This window comes from Sinohyriopsis cumingii, chromosome 7 (assembly GCF_028554795.1).
Source record: "Sinohyriopsis cumingii isolate HCF-2022 chromosome 7, ASM2855479v2, whole genome shotgun sequence".
Classification (NCBI taxonomy): domain Eukaryota; kingdom Metazoa; phylum Mollusca; class Bivalvia; order Unionida; family Unionidae; genus Sinohyriopsis; species Sinohyriopsis cumingii.
The window spans coordinates 114,322,817-114,333,628 of NC_142967.1; positions in this window are offsets into that span (position 1 = coordinate 114,322,817).

Here is a 10,812-nt window from a genome sequence, read left to right on the forward strand (position 1 = left end):
GTTGGATTAGTTTGGAAGCTCCCCAGTAGAAATAGTGGCGATAGCAAGTTTTAATTAGGACATGTGCAATAGAAGCCATAAGTGACGTAGATTGGTTCATATCAACACAGATACATAACACCTGAAAGATATGGCATAGGTCTTCATGAGAGAGATCAACACCATTGTTCAGTAATGTATAGTCTCCCTGGAACTATATATTCCTATCACATTGTCGACATTTGTAATTATCGACATTTACATGGAATGCAATTTTAAATGTGAGTGCTCTATTACTTATATAATCAATTGCCTGAGTACCTGACATAATAAATGTTGAACATAAGAAATATCATTGTTTCTTTAGTGTCTACTTATATGCATTTTGATAGGCCTATTGCAATTTTCTGCAAAACATCACTGTGTGCAATCTTGCTTCACTACCCCTGAGAAAAATGTTATCAGTTGTACAAACCCGAACTACGAATCGTTTCAAATACTATTCATTACTCAAATTAACTCACTAAAATGTGTCAGTTTGAATTTAAAACTTGTATGAAAATTGAATTTTCCATTAAAATTTAGTTTATGTTTAAATTGAAATGCTTATTTAAATTTCCATTAAAATGTAATTTATTAAGGTTTTATATCTCAAATAAATTTCAGACAAAACACATCTTGTATTACAATTAACGTTTTACTGCATTGAAAATTGCCTTTAATTAAGGAAGATATTGCAAATTTATTTTGGTTTCTCGAGGCACTTGGGTCAAAACTTGCACCCTGTGGAACATCTGCAATACACACTTTCTGATATCTTTAACATGTCTATTTTGCCATGAAATAAAAATAACTTCATGTATAAAGGTGAAATAGGTGTTGCATGCACATATAAAAGTTTGACTAAAATGGGGCTTAAACACTTTGGCCTGTTAGGAATCAGATCACAATTATTAGTTCAGGTTCAGTACCCACGAATATAATCCCAGTCTATTTTAGACAATTGTTCCTGTCTCCTGTTGGTGCTGATACAAGAGCTATAATTAGCCATTCATGGCATGGATTTAAAGGTAATACTTATTCGTTAGAATATGCGCTAATGGTGTGATTGTATGTGTTTGTTTTGGCAACAGTGCACAGTGAGTAATAAGGCCTTGGTGATGATCCGGAAGTGACAAATGTGTTAAATTGCACGTTGCTTTCTTTACAGTCCAACCTCTCAAAGACATGCCGGTGGACCTATGAAAATAGCTTACCGTGAAGTCATCTTTGAATGTATTTTATTTTAACAAACGATTTATATTGATTGTCACACAGTGGAAAGTTCAGTTCTGATAAACAAATATATAGAATATATTGTAAATTTAATTGTGTTCTGGGTACATATGACAGTGGTGATCCGATGTTAGTTAGATGGCCGCACTACTTACCTCTGGCCGCAATTTGTTGGTCAAGCTACATATAATGTTAAGATACTGGTTGAAGACTAATATCTGTCAAATTTACTTTTCATCAGTAAGACACATCTTCACAGTAATTTAATTGTATCATATTAGAACAAGTTATTTCGTGTCAGGCATACAATTCCATGGTTCATTAACAAACGAAATAATAATATAGGGAAATCAGATTATACTCTCAGAACTCAAAGAAATTCTGTTGCACAATAATTTTATTATTTGCGCTAGTTACTTTGTCAATATTTAGGACCGCTGTACGAGATTCTAAACAACATAACTTATATAAATGCGCTCACTAGTTTAAACAACGGTTTGGTCATTGACGATTATCGTGCTGTATTTGAAGGCATATTTGTTCCTCGAATCAAGTATTGATCAAAATAAAGAAATATGGAAATACTTTACGCAAAGATAAGTTCCTATCGTGTGTATCACGGGCATAATACAACCATATTTTCAAGACAATAAATACCGAGGTTACCGATGGATATGTGTCTAAATCTGTATTAACCGTTTATACTAATGTATACGAATCAGAAATGGTAATAACATGGACTTACTATTTAATATATAATAGTTTTAAATACCAACATCTAGGGGCAGGCGCTACTGTTTACCTGCAATATATTTTGGGCCAACATTATTACGATGAAAGGTCGCCGGCGTTGGCTAGATAGTTTCGAAAACCAAATGGTCTCACATGACGATCATAAACTGGGTGGCCTCAGATTTAAAACAAAACTTCCCTGTTGTTTTTATAGCTAAATTTTGTACCAACGACATCGGCTTTTAGCAAACCAGCGGCCTGATTTTTGTGCTACAGCAAAAACTTGGGGCAAATAACATTCACAATATAGCAAGATAGTCGAGATTTATGCAGCAGTGACATTGTGTTTTATTCTTCAGGAAAATCTTGTCGATCAGTGGCAGTACAAGTCTGTTAACAAGTGGCCTTTGGGTTTTGTTATTATCTTTTATGAGAACTAGGTAAGGAAACTAAGATTTCGAATGTAGTAAAAGTTCATACTTAGGCAATGAGACCCAGATATTGTGTGAAAATAATACATTTCTGAACTAAGGCATTATGTGTGAATAACAAATTATTTACCGAGAAATTGATATTTTGATATAAAATATCTAGCAATCGCACATGGTTTATGGTGTCTTGATATTCGCGGTGGATTATATACTAAGTCGTAATGAAAGGAGATCAAATATGTTATCAGCACTAATGGTTTGTACTAACACGCTCAGGTGTCTTGTTGAATATTAATCCCTACTTATTGACAGAAAAGAAGGTCCAATGATTATATCAATTTAGGAAGGCATATTGTCAGATAATGGATTTATTAACTACCTTGAATGCTTGGAAACTAGCATTGAAAATGTCGCATATAACATTTATTAACTACTTTGAATGCTTGCACACTACCATTGAAAAATAATGCATGTTATAGATAAATATGACACGGTATGATTTTGTTGAAAGTTGACTGCAAATGGATTGCTGATGAATCACGAGTGAATATTTCTGGATAATTTCGTTTTCTGACAAGTAATGACAGTTCATACTTCCGATGATTAAGTATGGACCACGCTGCGATGTAGTCCCGTTGTTCTTGCAACTGGTAATAATGAGCGATTGAGTTCCGACTGAGCCACGGTATGAACCTCTATAAGACTATGGTGTTTTGATTTCATCTGTACTGTATGCATTATTCCCTAGTGTAAATATGAAGGTAATTATTTCAATCTGAAAATTTCATAGACTTGATCCACTACATTTTGTGGATTTGAAAAGTACTTTCAATATATCAACACATGATCGGGGATGATATGCTTTCATGCTCTGTGTCAGTGAAAGACTTAGTATAGACTAAAGTAACGTTGCATGTATGGCTTGGTGATATGCATTTAATGACATGTAACACGGTTGCTCAGTCCATTGGGGGTGGGGTAGGGCTAGAACTAAATATATCTTATTGGCACTGTAATTGCTGGAACCCCAATTGTAGGCACTTTTTCTTCTGGTAGCACGTTTGTTAATGGAGAGTGAGACATGTTATATTCAGAGCTCTCGTTTCCCTCTTCGTGTTTTGCTTTGTTCGGACTTTTATTCGTTCTTGCGGTTTATGGGTGTTTAATGCTTGGAAAGTTTTGCGCTATATAGTCTTTGATTGAGAATATAGAGCTGAAATGCCCTTGAGAGCGGATAAACTAGTGCATATTATCAAATTCGTAATTTTGGTGGCAATTCTGTTCCCTCTTCGTGTTTACACATGTTTTGGTAGGGTTTGTCGCTATAGAGTTTTTGTACAGTTATTGGTGCCCACATGAAGGACGTTTTCCTTTATTGGGCAACATAATACATACATGCATGAAAATATTTTAAGCACGCTAGTAGGACTGATGTTTGACGGACTATTGCGAAATGCCTCAGATCGGTGCACCAACGCTTTCACGAAGAAACGAGCTAGAATACGCAGTGCCCAAATAGCTGATTTACTACATTTGCGTCTGAATCTTGAAAAAACTATATATAGTCGTGCTTGTAAATGTTTGATACTATACTCAAGAATACCCAATAATGCTTAAAGTGTCTACTGAATAATATATGCATTAATACCCAATAATATACCCAAATATACATGTCATTACTTAATAGGTTTTATGCAGTCATACTAGTTAATATCCAGTAATACACCTGATAATACTTAGTAACTTTTCTTAAGCATTCTTTCTCGTACCCACTCAAACCTATTCGTACATGCCCAAGCTGACATACTTTATATCTTTTTTACTTCATCGTACCCGCCAATGCTTACAAAAATTAATACTTTTCATACGCCTTGTGGAATCGATATGACGGAAAACGATATCGCTGAAATCAGAGCGAGTGTTGGTTAAAGAAGATTTGACGGCGATCGCGCATCATTATAAAATAGGATAGAATCGGCTGTACAGGATACGCAATGACGTTCCGATGAAAAACAATGTTAGGTATCTCCCAAAAAGTCAAAGCATAAGTTGGTGCAAGATCCGTCAATCCCTGACGTTGAAACGTTGACGTCCATCGATTTTGCTGATTTTGAGCAAACGCTTAATCCGTACTATAACCAGGAACCCAGCGAATGTATGAAATATCTCAGTAATGTCATACGAATTCTAAAAATGCAACTGGATGAGAACAATAAAGAATTGCAAAGAAAGTTATCACGAGTATCAGTCACATGTTAATGGCATATATAAGGGCATCAGGGAGCGATAGGAAGAAATATAAATGTTAAAAGTTAACTTTTTAAAAAATCACTGATAAGTATAATGGTTTAGAACGGCATTATAATATTTCGGCTACTCTATATTAAACTTATAGCCCACGTATAAGAAAGGATAATTGCAGCATTGCAAATAAACATCTTACGTACATTCTACTTTAAATTCTTGTCAACCATGACTCACCACAAATCTTGCACAAAAATACCGATCAGCAATGGTATCAATGATCAGCAAACTAACGATTTAAAGGTTTCGAATTGCAATAGTAAATTATCATGAACCAAGAAAACATTAATTAAATCGTTTCTGCAATACAACAGTTACAGCCTCACGTTAAACTTCATCCTGCCTTTGATATGCCAGTGGTCAGGCAGATATATTTTGGCGGCCGAATATAAATTAGTTAAGCAACTTCATTCCGCAATGACAGTGTCTTTGGCTAACATTGATGACATCGACGAATATCTATCGATGTTTATTTAACTTGCACATGCACCCGAACGAGTTAGATCGTCCATGTCACTCAAATATGAGTAAAAATGAAATTTGCAAATTCAAGAGTTTGACATCTACGAAAGCTTGTTGAAACTGTTCAATCAAATTAGTCTGTGTTTCTATTTCTCAAAATTGACGTTCAGGAACACAGCAAAATCGATAGTTGTCTTTGTTACAGTAAAGATCTATCGTTAACTCAGGTCACTCCCTTATATACAAGGTAACCGTTAGTTTTTCGTCGCGCAGACCTAACAAACGCCGTAGATAAACGGATTTATTGGTTGGATCATTGTTGTGTCACAAAACTTAATAATCTGGTATGCCATTCCATTTCATGGTTAAATCGGTATGGTATTTGTTTACCTTCAACGTCAAAATGAGGAAACTTAAAATTAATGGGATGTTATTCGGTAACTTTAAAATATTCATACATATGAAGTAAGGATTAATTCAAATATCCAGAAGTAACACCAAGTTGGTCGAACACCACTGGGTTCGTTTCCAGGTTGTGTAACTGCTCTTATCTTGAAAGCAGCAACTATGTGTCTAGGTGCTAAAAATCCTGTCTGACTTGTGATCTGCCAGGTAAAGTGTATTGTCCTGATGTTGACCGTCGCCGTTGTCGTTGGCGACAACTTTGATTTTCCACCCAGGTATATGAAGGAGAGTAACCGCTGTTCCTCAACGGTAGTCGGTGTCATCTTTGACATCCAAAGTCCAAGTTTTGTCAGCCTTACGTTCCGCGGTGGCCATGTCGCAAGATCGTCGTTCATTCATCGTACCAGATCGACGGCCCCTGCGGGTCCGGGGTTGTAGAATTGGCCCGACGTGCCTCGCTACGTGTCGTAAGAGGCGACTAAGTAGAGGCAACCTGTTTGCCGTGGGTTGCGTCCCATGTCGGGGGAGGAAAGGATCCTGGTAGTTGAGCAGAGGCTTTCCCTGCAATACACTACTTTGGGCTCTACTTCTCTTAGACGGGTGGTCGGGATGGGCCCGGTTCCGACAAATCGGCTGGTCACGCCGAGCCCTAGGAGGTCTTTATTTACTCTCTCACCTTCTTTATCTGTCACCTTGTATCTCTCTTGATACCACCGTTGCCCCTAAATTCTCTTCCTTTATCTTTCCCTTTTCCAAGTCTTAGCAGACTTCCTAGAAGGCGGTGGCTTAACGGGTCAATCGGGGGGTAATTTTACCGACCTTAGAAATTGGCGACTTCAGGGTCATTCAAAGGTAATTTTATCAACTGAGTATGGCATCTGTGTATCCCTGACACTTGAAAAGTGTCCCCTTGTTGGGCTCCTTGGTGGGTGGGGAGCACGGGTGCTGAATTTTTAATCTAGCCAAAATGGATATTTCCCAAAAAAATCAAAATAAACGTACCAAAACTTTATCTGACTCGGACGACGAACCATGTAGTGTGGACACATTTCCACGCTTCATGGTAATACACTCTAAAGATGCCGCAAAATCCCTTGCTTCACTCTCTCCGTTTGTGATTGAGAAAACAATTACAGGTTTGATTGGTACGCCGAAGAGCGTCAAAAAAATGAAATCGGGTTGCCTTCTCGTGGAATGTGAGCGACGAGGTCAGTCAGACAATATCGGGAAAATAAAAACTTTCTTCGATATTCCAGTGACCTCATTCGCTCACACCACACTGAATACGTCCAAAGGCGTGATTCGCTGTCGTGACTTGGCTGGAGTCACCGACGCAGATATCATCGAAGGAATGAAAAGTGAAGGTGTCACTGCAGTCCGTCGAATACGTATCAAACGTAATAATAACCTGCAGGACACCAACACCATTGTACTCACCTTCAACAAGCCAACTGTACCCAAAGTGGTCAAAGTTGGCTTCTTGCAAGTGAAGGTTGACATCTACATTCCAAACCCCCTTCGATGTTACAAATGTCAAAAATACGGCCATCACGAAGACCGCTGCTCTAAAACCCAAATATGTGGCCGATGCGGAGAAAATTCTCATCAGGAAGCTGACTGTAGAGCAACTCCGCATTGTGTCAACTGTGGAAAAGAGCACCACGCAAATTCCAAGGATTGCGATACCTGGAAACAGGAGAAGGAAATTCAGAGGGTAAAATACACAAATATTATTCCCTATCCAGAAGCCAGAAAACATGTACAGGCGAAAACACCCATCCTGGCCTATCCTTCTCCACTGTAGTGAAGAGCAATCCTAAAACAACGAAGGACGCTCAAACACAAACAGAAGCACCCGATTCAACACCAAGCTCAAACACCCCTCATTACCAATCACAGAGAAACACGGCATCTACACAAACTACATTCAGCAATACCCAACAGACTAAATCACCAAAAAACAAAAATAAATCTCATGGAAACAGGCAACAAAAGGGGTCAGATGACCCCATCAAACTTTATAACAGGTTTGGAGACATCGAGAGCATGGATGCAGAAGAATCTGCTCCATGCGCTCAAGGGAACTCCAGACCTACAAACAAAAAATTCACCCCCGTACTTCCTCCAGAGAAATAACAAAACTAATTCCCTCTGCGAAAGGTCTAACCTAGCTCCACAATCTTTAATTTAAATTGATAATGAAAAACACTATCATACAATGGAATTGTCGAGGACTTAAAGCAAATTACAATGATCTTCTCCTGCTTTTAAACGAACATGATCCTGCGGTACTATGCCTTCAAGAAACCTTCTTGAAAGATACGGACAACATCACATTTATAAACTACTCCCTGTTTAACACCTGCTCTCCAAATGTTGATAGGGCATCAGGAGGAGTTTCTGTTATTGTGAACAACAGAGCTCCTCATAGTTTCATTCCTTTAAACACCAATTTACAAGCCATTGCTGTAAGCGTCACTCTACATCGAGTGATTACATTTGGCTCTATTTATTTACCACCAAACACTAACCTAGTGCCAAACGAACTCGATAATCTTGTTCAACAGCTTCCCGCACCCTTTGTTTTACTCGGGGATTTTAATGCCCATAACATTTTATGGGGATCGAATCATGTAAGTGACAGAGGTCACAAAGTTGAAGACTTTATTTCTAGACACGATCTGTGTCTATATAATACCAAAACACCTACATATTTACACCCAGGCACGGGTACATAAACATGCATCGATTTGACAATTTGTTCTCCTTCGCTGCTTTTGGACTATGAATGGAAGGTCGCTGATGACCTTCACAGCAGCGATCACTTCCCAATCTCCCTTGTAAATCATAACTCTACAATTGATGAAGTAATTCCACAATGGAATTTAAAGAAGGCCGACTGGGCCAAATTCGAAACACTCTGTAAAACCAGGCTGAATGAGGATACAGTTTTCAATGTTAACGACCCCATTCAGCATTTTACATCTATTTTAACCGACATTGCAGAAGAATCTATCCCCAAGTCCTCAGCAAACTGTAAAAGAACCCTAAAACCTTGGCTCACTAAGGAATGTAAGGAAGCCATACGGCAACGCCGAGAAGCCTTGAAAAAATTTAACAATCATCCGACGCCCGAGAATTTAAGTAAATATCGTATTCTCCGGGCCAAAGCTCGCCGCACAATCAAAGAAAGTAAACGAGCATCATGGATGAAATATGTTTCCTCTTTAAACTCTCGTTCCTCAATTAAGAAAGTTTGGGACACGATCCGAAAAATAAACGGAAAGAGAAAACACAATTCTTTCCGACATCTGAAACTGAACAATAACAATCTTAGCTCAAAACGTGACATAGCAAATGTTCTTGCTGATACATTCTGTAAAAATTCGTCATCATCTAATTATTCCGAAGCCTTCCAAAAATTGAAAACTCAAAAAGAAAAGTCACGTTTAAAATTCACATCCAACAACTCGGAAAGCTACAACCAGCTGTTTTCACTATCAGAACTTATGGAGGCTTTAGACGAGGCCCATGATACTTCCGCTGGGCCTGACAAAATACATTACCAGTTTTTAAAACATCTTCCAGAATCATCTTTAACATCTCTTTTAAAACTCTTCAATGATTTATGGATTACTGGTAACCTACCTAAAATATGGAAAGAAGCAACAGTAATACCAGTTCCCAAACCCGGTAAAGATAGCGAAGATCCTACCAACTATCGACCTATTGCACTTACAAGCTGCATGTGCAAAACAATGGAACGAATGATCAATTCTCGGCTTGTATGGTACCTGGAAACTAACAATTTAATATCTCCTTTCCAAAGTGGCTTTCGTTATGGACGGAGCACCAACGATCATCTGGTTAGACTAGAAACATTCATTCGCGATGCATTTATCAAGAAAGAACATTTAGTAGCGGTTTTCTTTGATTTAGAAAAGGCCTATGACACAACATGGAAGTACGGGATACTAAAAGACCTGCACGATCTAGGTCTAAAAGGCCGTCTGCCCTCTTTCATATCCAACTTCCTCTCCGACAGAGAATTCAAGGTACGAGTGGGCTGTACTCTCTCACATTTGCACGAGCAAGAGATGGGTGTGCCCCAGGGCAGTATTTTATCTGTGACACTTTTCAATATCAAAATTAATAACATCACCAAGTGTTTGACTCCTGGTGTGGATTGCTCACTATATGTTGATGATTTTTTCATATGTTATGGGTCAAAGCACATGCATACAATTGAAAGACAACTACAGCAAAATATCAAGAAGATTCAAAATTGGGCTAGTACGAACGGTTTCAAATTCTCGAAATCAAAAACGGTATGTATGCATTTCTGTCAATTACGACGACAACACGATGAACCTAAACTCACGCTGGACGGAACACCTATTCCAGTTGTTGAGGAAACAACATTTTTGGGTATTATCTTTGACAGAAAACTGACTTTTATTCCACACCTAAAAAACTTGAAAGCCAAATGCTTAAAAGCACTTGACCTACTTAAAGTAGTAGCGCACACTGACTGGGGTGCTGATAGAAAAGTCATCCTGAATTTATATAGAACGTTTATTCGCTCCAAACTAGACTATGGTTGCGTTGTGTATGATTCTGCCAGAAAATCGTATCTTAAAATGCTTGATCCAATTCATCATCAGGGAATAAGACTGGCTCTGGGAGCATTTAAAACATCCCCGTGTGAAAGCCTTCTAGCTGAGGCGAATGAACCACCGTTATCGCATCGTAGAGAAATGCTTTCCGCACAGTATGCTCTCAAATTAAAATCAAACCCTCTGAATCCTGCTTTTTCGGCTGTTTTTCAACCCAAATACAAAACTTTATACGAAAATAAACCAAACGCCATACCTTCCTTTGCCATTAGAATATCATCCAGCCTTGACACTACAAATATAGATCTTTCAAAAATTCAGAAAACATCCATCTCCGAAACACCACCCTGGCTAATTAAACAACCAAAAGTACGTTTTACGCTACACGATGGAAACGAAACAAACCCTTCTATCTTCCACAACTCTTACCATGAACTCCTGACCGAATTTAAAAACTACACCAGAATTTACACTGATGGATCAAAGGATGAGGAAAAGGCTGCTGCAGCCTTTGTTTGTGGAAATCACACAACGCAAGTTCGCTTACCAAATGGAGCATCAATTTTTACAGCCGAAATCAGAGCAATAGACCTTGCTCTGCAACATAT